This window comes from Bos grunniens, chromosome 13 (genome assembly GCF_055505025.1).
Source record: "Bos grunniens cultivar Pamir isolate PY7600 chromosome 13, Bosgru_T2T1.0, whole genome shotgun sequence".
In the NCBI taxonomy this organism is placed as follows: Eukaryota; Metazoa; Chordata; class Mammalia; order Artiodactyla; family Bovidae; genus Bos; species Bos grunniens.
In genome coordinates this window covers 15,140,425-15,160,869 of record NC_141177.1, presented here as the reverse complement: position 1 = coordinate 15,160,869, position 20,445 = coordinate 15,140,425, and the positions used below count along the sequence as shown (strand labels likewise).

Sequence of the window (20,445 nt, the reverse complement as noted above, 5' to 3'; positions counted from 1 at the left end):
CTCCAGGCCTGTGGCTCTGCTCCCTCCTTCTGCACTCCTTGTCCACTGAGGGAGCCACATGAGGTCCAGTGCCAACTGGCTTTTGCCCTTCACTCGGCTTGCCCTGTGACCAGCTCCTGATTTTTTTTAGGAATGCATCCTTTTAATGTTGGTGGTTAAAAGTATAAATATTAGGGTCAGATGTACCGAGTTGCTAGTGGGGTGTCCTTAGGTAAAGAATTTAGCTTCATAAAGGTATCTTCAGCTTCCAGATGGACATGATAGCAACGGATGCAATTAGTAAAAGTGAGAATGCAGGCAAAGTGATTAACTCAGTACCTGGCTTACTGTGATTCCTGAGGAATGAATGGGCTGTTTAAACAAATGACTTGTCTGGGTTTAGCCCCTTTGGGGCCTGCTGTTGCTCTGTAACTGCATGCCAGTACACTCCACTAGCCTGTAAGACCCTTGGGGGATATGCAGCCTCTTATTCCACTATGTATCAGTGTTTGGCACATAGTAGGTGCTCTGGGCTTAGCGATGTCCCTCCCCGCTCCTTTCTCATAGAGACAAGAGCCCTTCTCTGCATCCTGAGGCTGTGGCCAGAGATGTGAGTGGTCCTGGGAGGCAGAAAGGCCATGGCAGGTCCTTTCATTTCCATGGGGAAGGGACTTCCACATCCTCTCTGCAGTTGTCTGCAGGTGTAAGAAAGGATGGAGGGAGGGAAGGGCTGGGGCCTCGGGCTAGAGCATGGTGCTGATGAAGTTCCAGCCAGTCCGATCTGCGGGGAGTTTCAGGGCCGCAGTTGCCCAGTAGAGGCATCTGGGAAACCTGGTTCCAATACTCCCTGCTGTGCTGGCATTTGTTGGGAGTAGCCCCAGAATCTTGACCTGACATAATCAAAGAGATGGACTCAAAGGTGTGGCAGCTGAAGCCTGGTCCCTGCGGGGACCCATGGTCCCTGCGGCAGGTTTCCATGACGGGAGATTTGAGCAGATTAGCTCCACGGCGGCCACAACGGAGATGATTTCTTTCTGGAAACCTCAGTCATAAAAGTGTCTGTGACAAAGCCAGTGGTCAAGCTTCCCAACACACACAGACACGCACACACATTTGCTCACTATAAGACTATGACCAAGCATAAACTATGCACACACAGATTTTTATATATATATATAAACACACATATGTAGACGATACATACACACACAAATAGATGATACATACACACACACACATATATGTGTTAGTTGCTAAATTGTGTCAGACTCTTTGCGACCCCACGAACTACAGCCTTCCAGGTTTCTCTGTCCATGGGATTTCCCAGGCAAGAATACTGGAGTGGATCGCCATTCCCTTCTCCAGGGGATCTTCCCCACTCAGGAATTTGGAACCCAGGTATCCTGCATTGCAGGCAATTTCTTTACCATTTGAGCCACGAAGTATTTATTCATATGAATATATTCATATTCATTTATACACACATATATTCATATATAGACATATACATATTATCATGAAATAAACACAGAATTAAATTCTAGTCTAAAGTCTGCTATAGACAAGATAGATGACCTTGAAAAAAAATCCCTGTCTATAAACTTAACCTTTTTAAACTGAATAATTAGAGAGGCAGCACTCAGATCTCTTTGGATGCTAGCATTTTATGAATAAATGGATCGCTCTTACAAATCAAACAGGAGATACAGATAATATCGGAGGACAATCCCAGCAAGGAAGTCCGGCGGGCACACTCATTCCCTCTGCTCATTTATTGAGTATCCAGAGATGGCTGATGCTTCCGGTGGGCTGGTGAATAAACGATATGGTTCTTGACCTTCTAGAGAAATATTCAAGTAGAGAGAGAGAAAGGAAGAGAAGTCGGGAAATAAACAATGGCAGACACTTGTAGGGGATAAACAAGATTCAGTGTCAAAGAACTGTCTAGCGTGGGCACTGCTGAGATATTCCCTGCACTGTTCATTTGTCCGATGTGAAGGGTCATTCATCTGCCCCACACATATTTATGGCCCATTTACTGTGTGCCAGGCATGGTGCTATCTGTTAGGTTAAGTGAGTTCTTAGTCAAGCTCATGGACAAAAGCCTTCCTTCTGGTCATTTTCTCAGACCCACTTGACTCTGTTAAAACAGTGCTTGTCACAAACGGGTTGGTGCATTTCTTGTTAACAAAAGCATTCCATGGTTCAAGTTCATTGTGTTTTATTTTTTTCTGTGAAAAAAAAGACAACTTGGAGTGGTCAAAGGAAATGTCTTTGGCAGAGAGTGAAGGTACGGCTGCTTTTTTCCAGCTCTGCTGTGAACCAGCTCTGCAACCTCGGGCAGCTCAATCCATATCTCTGGTTCTCCGTTTTCAGTCTGTGAGGTGAAGATGAGATGACAGCTGACGTCTCTTCCAGCTCCCAGGTAACTGCACACACAAGGTAGCTTTTCTGGGGAATTCAAACAAGTCTGTTTGTTTTATCAATTCATGAGTTTATATTTTACTTAGAAATGGATATCTTTCCTTTTTTTTTCCAGTAAGGATTATCAATTACCCTGAGATTACAGCAGTACTATGGTCCTATTCTGAAAGTCTCAATCCTTTAATTAATTTAAGTAATTACTATTCAGCCATTATTTCCCACAATCAGTTTTATATTTATTTTATATTCATGTGTATGCAAAGATTGAAACTCCCAAATGGTACCATGGATCAAGTTCACTAGGAAAAAAGTGATATTTTCTTTAAAGCAACAACAACAGTTGTAATGAGCCCCATGAAACCCATTCCTCCGGTGAAATTACTTTTAAGCACAATTTGCACTGGGTTTCTCACTCAACTATTTTCTAGCTTCCTGGCCTTGGCCAGTTTACCTGGTTCTTTAGAGCTTGTTTCCTGGTTGGGAAGAGTTTGCAGGCACAGGCTTCCTTCTGTTCTTTATCTCCTGGGAGGTGTTTGTCTTGTTCTGGAAATCCAAGGCAAGGCTCTGACAAGAGCCAGCAAGCCCAGCTGTTTCTGCATCCTGATCGAGTGGGGTTGCCTCCCTGAGCATCTTTCTCTTACTTTGGCTCTCAAAGACCCTGAGGTTGTAGGAAAATAGGGTGACTTTTGTTAAACCGCTGCCATCTGCCAGTTGTGTTGGAGGTCACGGTGCTCCTTCAGAAGCGGTGGGTAATGTATTTATTTATCACTGCTGACGGTCCACGCTCCCCCATCTCTTCAGTTTGTTCTGCCCAAGGCCGTTGGGGTCCGACAGAGATCAACAGTGTTTCTACAGAGATGAAGCGGCTCGTCAAAAGCTGAATTAGATGTTAAATCTTTGTGAAGTGGGGAGGAGGTAAGGGGAGGGAGGCATCCTATTGAAATAAGAATTTATCCAGTGTCGTTTCCTGTGAGATAACGTCCCTAGAAAGATTTGTTACTGGGCAAGTTGCAAACTGCTGTTTCAGGCTGATAGGTGTTGCCAATTCATTTTGATGAATTCTGCCAGTCAGAAAAGTAGTTCCCCCCTCCTTTCATTCACTGGGCCTGGTTAAAAACGAACGAGGGTTTTAAGAGCTGGGACGATGCACACTGGTGTGCCTGGGATCTGTGGAAAAAAAGATGCTTCAGTACATACTTCATGTGGTTGAGAAAGTCAAAAGAGCTGCTTGGCAGCACAAGGAGCTCAGCTCGGTGCTCTGTGATGACCTAGAGGGGACATATGTATACATACAGCTGATTCACATTGTTGTATAGCAGAAAGTAACACCACATTGTAAAGCAATTATATTCCAATTTAAAAGTAAATAAGAAAAGCCCAAAGGGTATCAGGCTAAAAACAGTCTGTCTTCAGCCATCGGCCCCAATTCCATGCTCTCAGATGCCACAGTTACTCATGAGCCCCTCAGGGAGCCCCCATTCAGATCCCACCCAAATCCCCTGCTCAGCTCCCAACTAACCCTGAGATCCCATTCCTGCAAGGCTAGGAGGAAGCACAACAAACTGGAATCTGGAGGCAGAAACATCTGGGCACCAATGCTGGTTCCATCCCTAATGGGTTAATCTGGACAAATTATATTGTCTCTGTGACCTTCACTTTCTTCATTGGTAAACTGGAAAGAATCACCGTACAGGTCTGCCTCACTCATTGGACTCTGACTATCCAAACTCTTTCTATCTAAATATGGGAACTAAACAGATCCAGATACCTTTATGAATAAATTCCTTATCATCCAAACTCTTGCTGCTCATTTTCTGAAATTCAGAGGAAAACTGGAGATGTCCCTCCTTATCCTCAACCCCTCCCTGCACCCAGGATCCAGACATATTTGGATTTTGAAGCATACCTGTACTTGAAACAGTATCCTTAAAATAGTTATCATGATTTTGGCAATGGTGAGTGCATCACAGGCCAAGCTGAATTTGCACTCATTGGCCCGGGAAGTCAGTCCTGGTCAAGCTCACCATCTGCTTCAACTTCACCCTCTCCTTCTGGACACCTCCATGTCTCTCTGACTGGTACCCAGCTTGCTCTTCTTCCTCTTGCTTTGGGTCAACAGCTTCTGGTGTTTGCTTCAGTTCTCCCCAAGGAAGCGTCTCTCAAATTGCTCCCTTGGCCTTACACACAACAGGTATTGACCTCTGACCACCCTGGCCTTTCACGGTCACCTGAAGGAAACCATTGCAGTCTGGTCGTGCTATAAGCCGGGAGCAGCCTAGCATTTTTTCTCAGGTCTGAAACACTCCTGGGGAAATATGCTGTCAAATGGATACATCCTTTTTTAAAACTGTTGCCCCTTCCCATCTCCACTTCAGCCAAGGGTTTCTTCTGTTTCTGGAGCTCTTTGGACTCTTGAAAATATCCTCCAGACAGAAGCAGGTATGGAAAGAGCTCTGGGATCCTTCCTGATTTTGGTTGCAAGATTCAAGCAAGTTTCTTTCCTCTCTGGGCTTTGGTTTGCTCCTCTATCCAAGGAAGGTGAGAAGTCCTCAAAATAGCTTTTCATTTTCCCAAGGTCTCTATTATCTTCTAGGGTTACTTTTGCGGATTGTTCCTTGAGAAGTTGAGGCAGAGTGAGAGGAAGACCATGGGGAGGGCTACCTGCTTCAGTAGGCTATGGGGTGAATGAGGGCATCTCTCATCTTGCATCTCTCATTCACTTCCTTGACTGTACACACTCAGTTGAGACTGAGGCAGGGTGACCCAGGCCCCTGCACCATCATCTGGGTTCCTGGTCTTCTCTTCCTCCCTAAACCACCCAGGTCTCAGAAGTTGCCTGTCTGAGATTTTTAAGCTGAGCTGCAAAGGTTCACTGAACAATCATCAGTGAGGCAGTGACCAGTAATAAACATCACCAGCACACTCTCTGGGAACTCCCTAGAGGGATACAAACTGAGATCTTGGCTTGCACAGCCTGAGGGTCCAGGGAGCTGAGCAGAAAGATGGACCTGGAGCCCAGTGATGTGTGAATGTGACACCCAAGGATGATGTGTATCACTTGCGCAGGGTAGGTGGGTCCCTCAGTGGGGCCCGTGTGAACATCCCTACATAGTTAGGGATTTTGCAGGGATCCTGCCCTCAAACCTGAGGCTCCTCTGTGCCAGCTGTGGGACACTTCCTGGAACAGGTGGATATTCCTTGTGGAGAGATGTTTACCTGGGCTGAAGCTGTTTGTCCCCATCTTCAGAATTCTGCTTGTTTATATTAATAGAGCAGCTTAGGAGCTGAGCTGTCCACAGGGCATGGCCTTAACCACCTAGTTACTATTTAGGGAAGAGAAAGGGAAAGACACAGGGGGAGGTGAGAGAGAGTTACTCAAAGACTGTTACTTGGAGTTTTTGCCTCAGAATCACCTGCCCCAATTTTGATTCAGTTTGTTTAGGAGGGTCCCAGGAACCTGAGTTTTAATAAGCTGTTTCTGCAATTCTTAATGCAGAGTGAAAGTATATTATCAAAATACACTTTGATATTGATGGCTTCGGTCCTTGGTATACTTGGCTTTCCTGAGCAGCTCCTATGAAGGAGAGCCCATGTAGCATAATGGTCAAGTTCACGGATTCTTGTGTTTGAATCCCAGGTCTGCCTCTTGCCAACACGTGACCTTGGGCAAGCCACTTCTCCCCCTGCCTTGATTCCCCCTCTCTGAAAGGAGGTGTTGAAAACAATGCCCAACTCAAGGAGTTGTTGAGGTTAAATACTTTATACATGTAAAACATTTAGGAGATTGCCACATCACAAGTATTTCTAAAAGTAACTATGAACAGATGGAGTATAGCAATTATTTGTCAGTAACCTTTCAGGGTGATGGACCAAAGATTCCCTAGTGGAGTGGTGCGAGGGTTCCCGGTGGGCTTTTGGACTGGGAACTAAGTGGAAAGCACCATCTACCGGCAACAACAGGAGGGCCAAGGCTGGGCTTTGCCAGCAAGAAGGACCATTCCATGACCCCTCTGGCTAGACCTCCCTGGTAGACTCTTAGCTATTTTTAACCTCCTGGACTATGCAGAAACTTCTGGATTTCTGCTCCACTACAGGGGAGTCAGGGTAGCCAGGAGTACCACGAGAAGCACTCTCTTTGTTCACTCATTTACATTAATTCTGAATCAGGCATCTTCAGGCCCTTGTGGGGGCAGCCTGTTAGGTTTACTCTTGCAAGTATCCCACGATGAGGGTCAGGTCAAAGTTTCTTCTTAGCTTTCTAACTTTCCTACTTGGTGCAAAGAAGGAAAGAAGAATCCGATCTCCCACTGGCCACTACCCTTCTTTCTTCCATAATCCTCCAAGGTCCAAACAGAAAAGCTACCCTCCACCTTTATCTCAGAGTCCCAAGGGAAGAGTAAACTGGCTTTCTCTTCCTGCTCATAATGGAAAGAGGCTCGGGCTCCTTCTTTTGGAATTACATGCTCAGTTGCTTCAATCATGTCCAACTCTTTGCAACCCCATGAACTGCAGCCCACCAGGCTCCTCTGTCCATGGGATTCTCCTGGCAAGAATACAGGAGCGGGTTGCCAAGCCCTCTTCCAGGGGATCTTCTTGACCTATGTCTTCTATATTGCAGGTAGATTCTTTACCACTGAGCCACCAGAGAAGCTGCTTTGGAACTGCAGTGACAAAACAGAGATAGAGAGAGAGAGAAAGAGAGAGACAGAGAAATAACAACAGAGAGAGACAGAGAAAAGCACATACTCAGGTATCTCAGAAATACTATACTTAACCACACAAAAATGGTGTCCAATAAATATTGGTTGAATTGCACAGTATGGTTAAAATATCATGGCCTAGGTATTCAGGCTCGTCTCTTAGCAGTCTTGGCTTTGTCACTTACTAACTGTTTGACTTCAAGACTGGTGCTATGGTCACAGGCAGAAATGAAATTGTTAGTGTCACATCACTGGAGTGATTTGAGCAGGGCCTGTTCACTGTGCTCTATACAGGCTTGAACTTAAGATTTTGTTTTACAAGCAGATGATTATATTGGCTGTCAACGGAGCTTAAATCCTGGCATCTAGGAACCCACTTAAGTACTTGTTCAAATAATATCTGGGTCAGAAAGACTCCCCTTTTCCTTCTTGAAATGTTAAAATTCAATAGGAAAGTGACCTGTTCAGAGATGAACTCTATTTTATAAAGATGTTTTCAGTGGGCCCTGGGTGAAAAATATTTCATAAACCGGAGGAAGCCACTAAATCAAGGAGTGGAGGAAGAAATAGACTTGCTAACGCAGTACCATTTTGGTGAAGAAAAGTGATATATTCAACATTTTTTACTATATTTGGCTGCAAACTCCAGACAGTTTTTGCCTTGATCTATGAGTGAGTTTCCATGGCAGGGCACCATTTGAACTAACCCTCCTCAGGGCTTCCTGCTGAAATAGGAGACCATAAATGATGATAATGGGGTGAATATTTTGAAAAGGAGAGAAGGAAGCAGTTTCAGCTGGAAAGTTTTGCTGGATTCATAGAGCTACTGAATATGGAGCTACTATTATCGGTAGAAGGTAAGAGTGTGCTGTAAGTGGCTTCAGACAGGAGGTGTCTCTATTGCCAGTTGGGTTCCTTGGGACACAGGCTGAGACAAGGATGATGTTCGTTAGCAATGCCCCTGGGATCTGCATCTGTGGACAGTGGGTGATAGAAGCAGGGGTGGGCAGAGGGAAGAATTCAGCTGTGATGCCCTCTAGGGACAACCTTGGTTGACCACATGGAGAAATCTGGAGCTAGAATGATTTTTCAGAATTGTCCCCAGTCGGGCTAAGGGGCTGGTCTTTTTTTTAGCATGATGGCATTGATTTGTCATTGTATTCAGGGCAAGTTTGAGTGAGATGGGTTAACTCGGCAGCTGAAGGCCTGCCTAACAGCTAAGGCAGCAAGGCCTTCCGTGAAACACGGTTTGGGTGGTGCATCACAGTGTCCACTGGGATCTTGCTAGGGGACTAGGAATGCCATTTTCTTGGTTGATTGGAAGTTTGACAGGGGTTTATCTAATAGATTATTCTAAATAAGACCCAATTGCTAATTGATTCAATGACTCCTTGCTATGCTAGAGATTTCAGTGAGAATCACCTAGAGCCAGACATCCTGGAATGTGAAGTCAAGTGGGCCTTAGAAAGCATCACTATGAACAAAGCTAGTGGAGGTGATGGAATTCCAGTTGAGCTATTTCAAATCCTGAAAGATGATGCTGTGAAAGTGCTGCACTCAATATGCCAGCAAATTTGGAAAACTCAGCAGTGGCCACAGGACTGGAAAAGGTCAGTTTTCATTCCATTCCCAAAGAAAGGCAATGCCAAAGAATGCTCAAACTACCACACAATTGCACTCATCTCACACGCTAGTAAAGTAATGCTCAAAATTCTCCAAGCCATGCTTCAGCAATATGTGAACCGTGAACTTCCTGATGTTCAAGCTGGTTTTAGAAAAGGCAGAGGAACCAGAGATCAAATTGCCAACATCCACTGGATCATGGAAAAAGCAAGAGAGTTCCAGAAAAACATCTATTTCTGCTTTATTGACTATGCCAAAGCCTTTGACTGTGTGGATCACAATAAACTGTGGAAAATTCTTCAAGAGATGGGAATACCAGACCACCTGACCTGCCTCTTGTGAAACCTACATGCAGGTCAGGAAGCAACAGTTAGAACTGGACATGGAACAACAGACTGGTTCCAAATAGGAAAAGGAGTACATCAAGGCTGTACGTTGTCACCTTGCTTATTTAACTTCTATGCAGAGTACATCATGAGAAACACTGGGCTGGAAGAAACACAAGCTGGAATCAAGATTGCCAGGAGAAATATCAATAACCTCAGATATGCAGATGACACCCCCTTATGGCAGAAAGTGAAGAGGAACTAAAAAGCCTCTTGATGAAAGTGAAAGAGGAGAGTGAAAATGTTGGCTTAAAGCTCAACATTCACAAAACTAAGATCATGACATCTGGTCCCATCACTTCATGGGAAATAGATGGGGAAACAGTGGAAACAGTGTCAGAATTTATTTTTGGGGCTCCAAAGTCAGTGCAGATGGTGATTGCAGCCATGAAATTAAAAGACACTTACTCCTTGGAAGGAAAGTTATGATCAACCTAGATAGCATATTCAAAAGCAGAGACATTACTTTGCCAACAAAGGTCCGTCTCGTCAAGGCTATGGTTTTTCCTGTGGTCATGTTTGGATGTGAGAGTTGGACTGTGAAGAAGGCTGAGCACCAAAGAATTGATGCTTTTGAACTGTGGTGTTGGAGAAGACTCTTGAGAGTCCCTTGGACTGCAAGGAGATCCAACCAGTCCATTCTGAAGGAGATCAGCCCTGGGATTTCTTTAGGTGGAATGATGCTGAAGCTGAAACTCCAGTACTTTGGCCACCTCATGCAAAGAGCTGACTCATTGGAAAAGACTCTGATGCTAGGAGGGATTGGGGGCAGGAGGAGAAGGGAATGACAGAGGATGAGATGGCTGGATGGCATCACTGACTCGATGGACATGAGTTTGGGTGATCTCCAGGAGTTGGTGATGGACAGGGAGGCCTGGTGTGCTGCAATTCATGGGGTTGCAAAAAGTCAGACATGACTGAGTGATTGAACTGAACTGAAGCATATATAAGTCCCTCTCAGTCATCCAGACTACTGTGGAATCTCTGCCCCCATCCCCAACCCCCCACTCCCTGGCAAGCACAAGAGCTCTATGTAGAACAGTGTTATCACTTTGCAGACAAAGGTCCGTAGAGTCAAAGTTACGGGTTTTCCAGTAGTCATGTATGGATGTGAAGTTGGACCATAAAGAAGGGTGAGCACCAAAGAACTGATGCTTTTGAACTGTGGTGCTGGAGAAGATGCTTGAGAGTCCCTTGGACAGTAAGGAGATCAAACCAGTCAATCTTAAAGGAAATAAACCCTGAATATTCATTGGAAGGACTGATGCTGAAGCTGAAGATCCAATACTTTTGGCCACCTGATGTGAAGAGCTGACTCGTTGGAAAAGACCTTGATGCTGGGAAAGATTGAAGGCCGGAGAAGGGGACGACAGTGGATGAGATGGTTGGATGGCATCACTGACTCAATGAACATGAGTTTGAGCAAACTCTGTGAGATAGTGAAGGACAGGGAAGCCTGCTGCTGCTAAGTTGCTTCAGTTGTGTCTGACTCTGTGCAACCCCATAGACGACAGCCCACCAGGCTCCTCTGTCCCTGGGATTCTCCAGGCAAGAATACTGGAGTGGGTTGCCAGTTCCTTCTCCAATGCATGAAAGTGAAAAGTGAAAGTGAAGTCGCTCAGTCGTGTCCGACTCTTAGCAACACCATGGACAGTAGCCTACCAGCCTCCTCCATCTATGGGATTTTCCGGGCAAGAGTACTGGAGTGGGTTGCCATCCTTCTCCAACAGGGAAGCCTGGCATGCTGCAGTCCACGTGGTGAAAAAGAGTCTGACGTGACTGAGAGACTGAACAACAATGAACTCTGGAGCTAGACTAACTTCTGTGCCTGGCTAAGGCACTTCCCAGCTGTCCAACCCTGAAACAGTGGTGTGACTTCTCTGAATCTCAGTTTTCTCCCCTGTAAAATGAAAATAATATTGCACACACCTCACATGCTGGCATAAAGCTCTTTTCTAGAGCAGATAGCATGCTCTCAAAGTTAGCCTTTATTGCTGTTGTTTGTATCTTTGGTGGTATGTCAGAGAAGGGAGAGGTTCCACTCATTCACCTTTTCTCATGCTGATATTAGTGTGATGACAACAGAAGTCTCAGCCTGTGCTTTGCGGGCAGTAGTCCTGTTAGGGTCACCCAGGTACTTCAGCAGAATCTCTGGGGCCAGCTCTTCCTCAAAATCCTGGGGATGATCAAAGCCACAAAATTAGCCCCTAAGTTGTCTTGGCAATGGGTCTTCTACTTGATTAAAACTGAAGGGAATCATGGATCACCTCATTGTCAGGAATTGTCAATGTTAGGTCCTGGCATTTCAGCTTTGTGTGTTCTCAGAGCTGCACAGGGAGTCATACAGGTGTGCTTGAATATTAAAGACTGATGTGATTCAAAGTGGGTCCCTGTACCAGCAGGGGAAGGCTAAATTGGGAATTTGTTAGAAAGGCACATTTTGGGACCTCACCCTAAAACCTACAGGAACTCTGAGGTGCAGTCCAACTATGTGTATTTTGATAAGATCTCCGGGTGATTCTGATGCATTCTCGTGTTTGAGAACCCACCCCTCTGCAGTGTTTTCTGTAAAGCGCTAGAGAGTAAATATTTTAGGCTTTGCAGCCCATCAGTTAAGTCTCTGTTGCAAGTACTCAAACTCTGCCACTGTAGTGCAAAAGCAGCCATAGACTATGTCAGTGGATGGGTGTGGCTGTGTTCCAACAAAGCTTTTATAGCCAAGGCTACAGTGTGTCAGCTTCTGGCGTAGGCACATGTAGGATCACAATTTCTGCCCTTATGGTGAGTTCCCTGTCCACCAGAATACGTTCATTCATTCATTCACTCAGTAATTCGATTTGTTTTGTTTTCCATTGTATGAAGGATCTCTGCAAACTAGGAACTCTGCTGAGAATAGGAGAGGTTTTGCAAAACAATCAGACACCACTTAGCAACTAAAGAACAGCAATGAACTATAGAGACACCATCCTTCCATATTGGAGCTTAAAGTTTAATAGGAGACCTAAGAAAGCAATTTACAAGTAACTGTTAGGATAAATGCATGACACAGAGGACAGAAAATTAGAGGAGGTCTGGGGTGGCCTAATCTAGTCTGGGAGAGGGTGGCAAAAACCTTTCTGAGGAGCTGTCCTTTACCATAGAATCCCAAGGATAGTAACCAGGTGTCTATACTCATAACTGATTTCACCCTTGAATAATCCAGTGAAGTGGGTACCATTTTTACTCCTGGTTCACAGAAAAAGAGATTGAGGCCAAAGAATGATGAGTGGCCCTAGACTTGAGCCCAGGCAGCTGTGTCTAGAGGCCATGTTCTTAACCACAACTCTGTATTAACTAGGTGATGGGAAAGAGAAGGACATTTGATGACGAGACAGTAGTTTACAGTTTAGTGGGGGCAAACAGTCCCTAATTTACTAATTATGTTTTGGGAAGTCTATCACTATCTAGACATCATGGGTGCAGCTACAAAGATGTCAGAAAGGTTTTCTTTCAGGGAACTTTCAGGCAGGTGCCAAAGACAGATATTATTGAAAACTAGGAAGAAATAGCAGATGGAGAATGGGGCAGGTAAAGGATATTCAAGAGTTTAGGGGATGGTTTGAGGCTTCCTTCAATATTGAACAGACACAGGACACAGAGATTAAGAACAAAACTCCCCTCTTGATGTTTTTTGTTCAGTGAAATCTTTAGGCTCTTACTGGTTAAATCTAAGTTCTGGCCAGAAATAGCTGAAGAAGAACTCTTCAACAAGGCATTCTTTTCTACAAACACTCTCATGGGTAAAACTACATGACATTTTATATTTATATACAATGTTTCATCATGTAGGTAACAGAAAGAAAAATCATTAGTTTATAGATGAAAGTGAAAGAGGAGAGTGAAAAAGTTGGCTTAAAGCTCAACATTAAAGCTCAACTAACATCATGGCATCTGGTCCCATCACTTCATGGCAAATAGATGGGGAAACAGTGGAAACAGTGTCAGACTTTATTTTGGGGGCTCCAAAATCACTGCAGATGGTGATTGCAGCCATGAAATTAAAAGATGCTTACTCCTTGGAAGGAAAGTTATGACCAATCTAGATAGCATATTCAAAAGCAGAGACATTACTTTGCCAACAAAGGTCAGTCTAGTCAAGGCTATGGTTTTTCCAGTTGTCATGTATGGATGTGAGAGTTGGACTGTGAAGAAAGCTGAGTGCCCAAGAATTGATGCTTTTGAACTGTGGTGTTGGAGAAGACTCTTGAGAGTCCCTTGGACTGCAAGGAGATCCAACCAGTGCATCCTAAAGGAGATCAGTCCTGGGTGTTCATTGGAAGGACTGATGCTGAAACTGAAACTTCAATTCTTTGGCCATCTGATGCAAAGAGTTGACTCACTGGAAAAGATCCTGATGCTGGGAGGGATTGGGGGCAGGAGGAGAAGGGGATGACAGAGGATGAGATGGCTGGATGGCATCACCAACTCGATGGACATGAATTTGAGTAAACTCAGGGAGTTGGTGATGGACAGGGAGGCCTGGCTTGCTGTGATTCATGGAGTCGCAAAGAGTCGGACATGACTGAACTGAACTGAACTGAGGGTTAACTGGGTTAGTAATTTGTTAATAAAACTAAGCAACTCCTCACTTAACATGCTATCCTCAAATACTATTTTCTAGACTACTTAAAGAATTATATTTTATAAATTGGGGCTTCCACATGGCTCAGACTGTAAAGAGACTGCCTGCAATGCAGGACACCCAGTTTCGATCCCTGGGTCAGGAAGATCCCCTGGAGAAGGGAATGGCTGTTCACTCCAGTATTCTTGCCTGGAGAATTTCATGGACAGAAGAGACTGGTGGGCTATAGTCCATGGGCTGCAAAGAGTCAGACACGACTGAATGACTAACACTTTAACTTATAGAATTCAATTAAAATAGAATGAAAAAATTATATTTTATTACAAAATTCCATCCTAGCCTAAATGACATCAGCTCTTTAGGCTATTTAGGTTTAAAAACCCTCAAAAAATGTTCTGTCAGAATACACACTTAAGACAAGAAAGAAAACAAAAATGACAAAGCACACTGGAGACATATTTGTATTGTGTATGGCAGAAAGATAATTACTGTCTATGCTATAAAAGGAATTCATGCAAATAGAAAAGGAAAGATGTCCATTAAGCTAAATATGCAAAAGTTAAATATGGATATAATTTCCAAAGACATGGACAGGATATAGAGCTCAAAATAGGAAAAACAAAAAATGACTAATAAATGTAGACAATATTTCATCTCAGGGGTAATCAAAGACATTTGAGTGCAAATCCAGTGTGATACAGTTGGTCACATAAATTAGCAAAGTTTATAAAAACAATATTCTGGGGAGATTATGATGAAAGCAATATTCTCACTCACATTTAACGGAGTTAGAAATCAGCATAAAATTGGGAAAAATTTGCAACCTGGCAAAATGAATCATGAAAGTTAAAATATTCACCCCCTTTGATCAGATATTTGCACTTTGGGGACTTTTTCTGAGGACATCATGTTAGTTTCCTTGAGCTGTTGTTATGCTGCTACTGCTGCTACTAAGTCGCTTCAGTTATGTCTGACTGTGGACTGCAGCCTACCAGGCTCCTCCATCCATGGGATTTTCCAGACAACAGTACTGGAGTGGGATGCCATTGCCTTCTCATGAGCTGTTGTTATGGGGTACCACAAATTGGGGGTCTTAAATGATAGAAATGAACTGTCTTGGTTCTGGAGGCCGGAGTGTGGGATCAAGGTATGGGCAGGACTGATTCCTTCAAGGGCTGAAAGGGAGATTGTTTCAAGTTTCCTTCCTAGTTTCTAATGGTTTAGAAATGCATCACACTGAACTACTTCATCTTTACGTGGCATTCTACTTGTGTGCATGTCCATCTCTGTGTCCAGACTGCTCCTATTTATAGGGAGATGAGCCTTATTGGATTAGAGCCCACCCTAATGACCTCATCTTAATTTGATCATCTGCCAAGACCCTGTTTCCAAATAAAGTCACCTCCCCAGGTGGTGCTAGTGGTAAAGAACCTGCCTGCCAATGCAGGGGACATAGAGACGTGGGTTTGATCCCTGGGTTGGGAAGATCCCCTGGAGGAGGGCATGGCACCCACTCCAGTATTTTGCCTGGAGAATCCCATAGACAGAGGTGCTTGGTGGGCTGCAGTCCATAGGTCACAAAGAGTTGGCCACCATTGGAACAACTTAGCACACATGCACGCCACAGGTAGTAGGCATTAAGAATTGGACATCTTTTGGGGAAACACAATTCAAACCAGAACAGTCATAATCTAAATTTTTTTTAAAAAATTTTTTTCGCATAAAGGCATTCATCAAAATGCTATTTGTCATTGCAAAATACTAGAAATCTTATTAACACGTAAGAGTGTGAAATAAGTGAATTATACCCCATTAAATGCAGTGAAGTTTACGCAGCCATGAAAATGATGTCATGCAGAATCCTTAAAATAATGAGGGTAATATGGGCAGAGTTTATGCCATAATTTAAGTAAGAAAATAACAAGATCATATAGGTACTATGACTTCGACAATATAAAGTGCATAAGAAAAAAAGCTGTACAAAGGAAATGCATTAAATTTACTAAGAATGCAATACAGGTATGAACTCTATTCATTTTAATTTTAAGTTTTATATTTATCTAAGTTTCTACATTGAGTCTATATTTCTTTAATAGAAAAAAATGATTCTAGAAATGTCCATTGTACATTTAAAGGTAAAAAAGGTTGGTCAGTCCTCTACTCCTTATAGCTCATTAGCACCATGTCATGAGTTTTTTAATTTAAAAGGCTAATTTTGACGATGAGGGAAATTAATTAGAACCTCAGGACTTCCTATGTCTTAGAGAAGTTCTGTATTAACAGTCAGAAGACCTGGGTTTTATGAGCATGAGTACAAAATTTTCTGAAGACCTTGTTTCAGTCCTACCTGTGGCTTCATAAGCCACTTGCCTTCTCTCAATTTCATTTTGTCCATCTGTGAAATGAAAGACCGAGAGTGTTGATTCTGGAGAACATTCTGTGTTTCAAGCCGAGTCTACACCTTTCCTTGGCAGCGTTCTCTACAGGTGCCCCGTGACTCATGGGTGTTCTAACACCTTCTCAGCTGATCCCTCTGGCTTATTCGTCTACCAATAATCTGCTCCTGGAAAATCAAATCTAGTTACTATAACCTCCTAATACTTTCTTCTCTGTTTGTGGGGTTCTAACTATTCAATTTCAAGTTTTCCTACCTAATGTTTTAACTTTCAAGACACTATTTTTCCTGAAATGTCTATAAGTTGTGAGTGTTAGATAATTTTATTATGGTGTTTATTATTAATAAACTATTAATTAATTTATTAATTTATAGAACTAAATTAATTTAATTATATAAATTAAATATATTAATTATTAAATTATGTGATTAATTTATTATTAATAAAATTATTATATTATTATTAATAAAATTATTGTTATGTTATTAATAATAAAATAATAATTTTATTATTGCCCTTTTGAAAATCCTGAATGATTTTCAAAAGGGCAATTCACCCAGATGAGGATTCCTTCACTCTTCTTTTTAATAATATAAATTGTAAGGCTATATTTAAATGATAATTGTAGAATAATTTATACATTTTATATAGTAATTATTATGTATTATATTACATAATAATAATTACTATGTAGTAATTATGTAGTATAAATTATGTATTATACTATACATAATGATATAATAAAATGATAATTGTATATTATATTATATTTATATTGTTTGTATTTTATTATATCATTTTAGTGGTGTAATATAATGATTATATATTATATATTTAATACAATATAATATATATAATAATATAATATAATGTATTAAAAATATTATACTATAATATATTACATTTCAATGATACATATTTTTATCATTTATAATTGAGGCCAAAATTTTTCACCTGTTAACACTCCCTAACAGAAGCAGAAGATATTAAGAAGAGATGGCAATTGAGGCCAAAATTTTGCACCTGTTAAGCCTCCCTAACAGAAGCAGAAGATATTAAGAAGAGATGGCAAGAATACACAGAAGAACTGTACAAAAAAGATCTTCATGACCCAGATAATCACAATGGTGTGATTACTGACCTAGAGCCAGACATTCTGGAATGTGAAGTCAAGTGGGCCTTAGAAAGCATCACTACGAACAAAGCTAGTGGAGGTGATGAAATCCAGTTGAACTATTCCAAATCCTGAAAGATGATGCTGTGAAAGTGCTGCACTCAATATGCCAGCAAATTTGGAAAACTCAGCAGTGGCCACAGGACTGGAAAAGGTCAGTTTTCATTCCAATCCCAAAGAAAGGCAATGCCAAAGAAAGCTCAAACTACTGCACAATTGCACTCATCTCACACGCTAGTAAAGTAATGCTCAAAATTCTCCAAGCCAGGCTTCAGCAATATGTGAACCGTGAATTTCCTGATGTTCAAGCTGGTTTTAGAAAAGGCAGAGGAACCAGAGATCAAATTGCCAACATCCGCTGGATCATGGAAAAAGCAAGAGAGTTCCAGAAAAACATCTATTTCTGCTTTATTGACTATGCCAAAGCCTTTGACTGTGTGGATCACAATGAACTGTGGAAAATTCTGAAAGAGATGGGGATACCAGACCACCTGATCTGCCTCTTGAGAAACCTATATGCAGGTCAGGAAGCAACAGTTAGAACTGGACATGGAACAACAGACTGGTTCCAAATAGGAAAAGGAGTTTGTCAAGGCTGTATATTGTCACCCTGTTTATTTAACTTATATGCAGAGTACATCATGAGAAACGCTGGACTGGAAGAAACACAAACTGGAATCAAGATTGCCGGGAGAAATATCAATAACCTCAGATATGCAGATGACACCACCCTTATGGCAGAAAGTGAAGAGGAACTCAAAAGCCTCTTGATGAAAGTGAAAGTGGAGAGTGAAAAAGTTGGCTTAAAGCTCAACATTCAGAAAACGAAGATCATGTCATCCGGTCCCACCACTTCATGGGAAATAGATGGGGAAACAGTGGAAACAGTGTCAGACTTTATTTTTCTGGGCTCCAAAATCACTGCAGATGGTGACTGCAGCCATGAAATTAAAAGATGCTTACTCCTTGGAAGGAAAGTTATGACCAACCTAGATAGCATATTCAAAAGCAGAGACATTACTTTGCCAACAAAGGTCCGTCTAGTCAAGGCTATGGTTTTTCCTGTGGTCATGTATGGATGAGAGAGTTGGACTGTGAAGAAGGCTGAGCACCGAAGAATTGATGCTTTTGAACTGTGGTGTTGGAGAAGACTCTTGAGAGTCCCTTGGACTGCAAGGAGATCCAACCAGTCCATTCTGAAGGAGATCAGCCCTGGGATTTCTTTGGAAGGAATGATGCTAAAGCTGAAACTCCAGTACTTTGGCCGCCTCATGCGAAGAGTTGACTCATTGGAAAAGACTCTGATGCTGGAAGGGATTGGGGGCAGGAGGAGAAGGGGACGACAGAGGATGAGATGGCTGGATGGCATCACTGACTCGATGGACGTGAGTCTGAGTGAATTCTGGGAGTTGGCGATGGACAGGGAGGCCTGGCGTGCTGCGATTCATGGGGTCGCAAAGAGTCGGACACGACTGAGCAACTGATCTGATCTGATCTGAACACTCCCTCAGCACACACTACAACTAAAAGATTCTTAGGTGTCCTAATAGAGAACTAGGTTAGTTCCCAGTTACGCTTCCATTTGCATCAGAAAAGAAATTACCATTTGACATCTCCATTGTCTTCTAAGAATGCTTCTGTTGAATGAGAAGCTACTTCATGAGCTGTCTTGATTCGTTCAGCAATACAGATCTATTGATAGAAGCTGGAGTTACAGGTGGCAGAACTCTTCATCAAGGTATAGGATGAATAATTTGAAGTCTTCTGGGAATTTGAGGAGACAGAAGGTAAGGAAGAGAGAGTCAGATGGAAGGGTGAGGAGGAGAAAGGAGGAGGCGGTGCTCATCAGGCAGGAGGGCCAGAAGGGGTTTCCAGGTGCGTTTTCCTTCAGCAAACAAAACGCCTGTTAGTTTTCAAGTTCCTATTGCATGATCTCTGGATGAAAGTCCAGCTTGATATGAAGTCTAGTACATTAAAAATGCTGTGTGTGAGTGATTTCTGTTCTATGTTTTGCTCTATATGTGTGTGTGTTATATATATATATACATATATATATGGTGTGCTAAGTCACTTCAACTCTTTGTGAGGGTTTGTAAGTCACCCAACTCTTTGTGAGCCCATGGACTGTAGCCCGCCAGGTTCCTCTGTGCAAGGGATTTTCCAGGAAAGAATACTGGAGAGGGTTGCCATTTTCTCCTCCAGGGGGTCTTCTCAACCCAGGGATAGAAACTGAGTCTCCTGCTGCTCCTGCATTTCAGGCCAATTCTTTACCATTGAGCCACCAGGGAAGCCCATACATATATATTCAGTTCAGTTCAGTTGTTCAGTCATGTCCGACTCTTTGCGACCCCATGGACTGCAGCATACCAGGCTTCCCTGTCCATCACCAACTCCTGGAGCTTGCTCAATCTTATGTCCATCAAGTTTATATATATATTTAAATATGTGTATTATGTATAAATATATTTACAATAAGTAATACATATGTAACATATATTACTTATTAATATGTATATATTTATATACATATTATATATAAGATATATTTAGATACATAAATATATAAGATATATTTATATACATAAACATATAAGATATATTTAGATACATAAATATATAAGATATACTTATATACATAAATATATAAGATATACTTATATACATAAATATATAAGATATATTTATATACATAAATATATAAGATATATTTATATATATCTAAATATATATAGATATTTAATTGATAAAAAGCTTGACATTCATCCTGTGTTGAGGCACTCAGGAACCCAAAGGTAGAGAAAACCATGATATTATAAGAATTATAAACACCCTGGAATTTGGAGAAATGTGGTGAGGCCATAGGCGAGATACTAGGGATTCAAGAAAACTGCCCCTGTGTCACGTGTCAGGAAGGTTCCAGCAGACCTCTGGACTACAGCATGACCAGCTTCTCCCTCTGAAATGAGAGAAGCCTGGAATGCCTTTCCGCCCATTTCTCCCTTCCTCTTGTGCTGCAGCTGCCCTGCCAGCTGTCCCTGGGGCCTCTTTTAAGAAGGAGGAAGCAAAGCCTCCAACCTACACATTCTAAGGGATTTTTTTTTCTTTTTAATTGAGGAAAGGCTGCACAATACAAATGAACAAT

The 20,445-nt window shown here is 42.2% G+C and overlaps 1 long non-coding RNA gene across 1 annotated transcript; it reads left to right on the top strand.

Annotated features, from left to right (window-relative positions):
- Positions 1 to 2,249: 2,249 nt before the first annotated feature.
- Positions 2,250 to 19,309, top strand: LOC147360241 (uncharacterized). The gene is made up of 2 exons (XR_015138636.1): positions 2,250 to 2,404; positions 17,104 to 19,309. It is a non-coding gene; the product is annotated as an uncharacterized LOC147360241 (long non-coding RNA).
- The last annotated feature ends 1,136 nt before the right edge of the window (positions 19,310 to 20,445 follow it).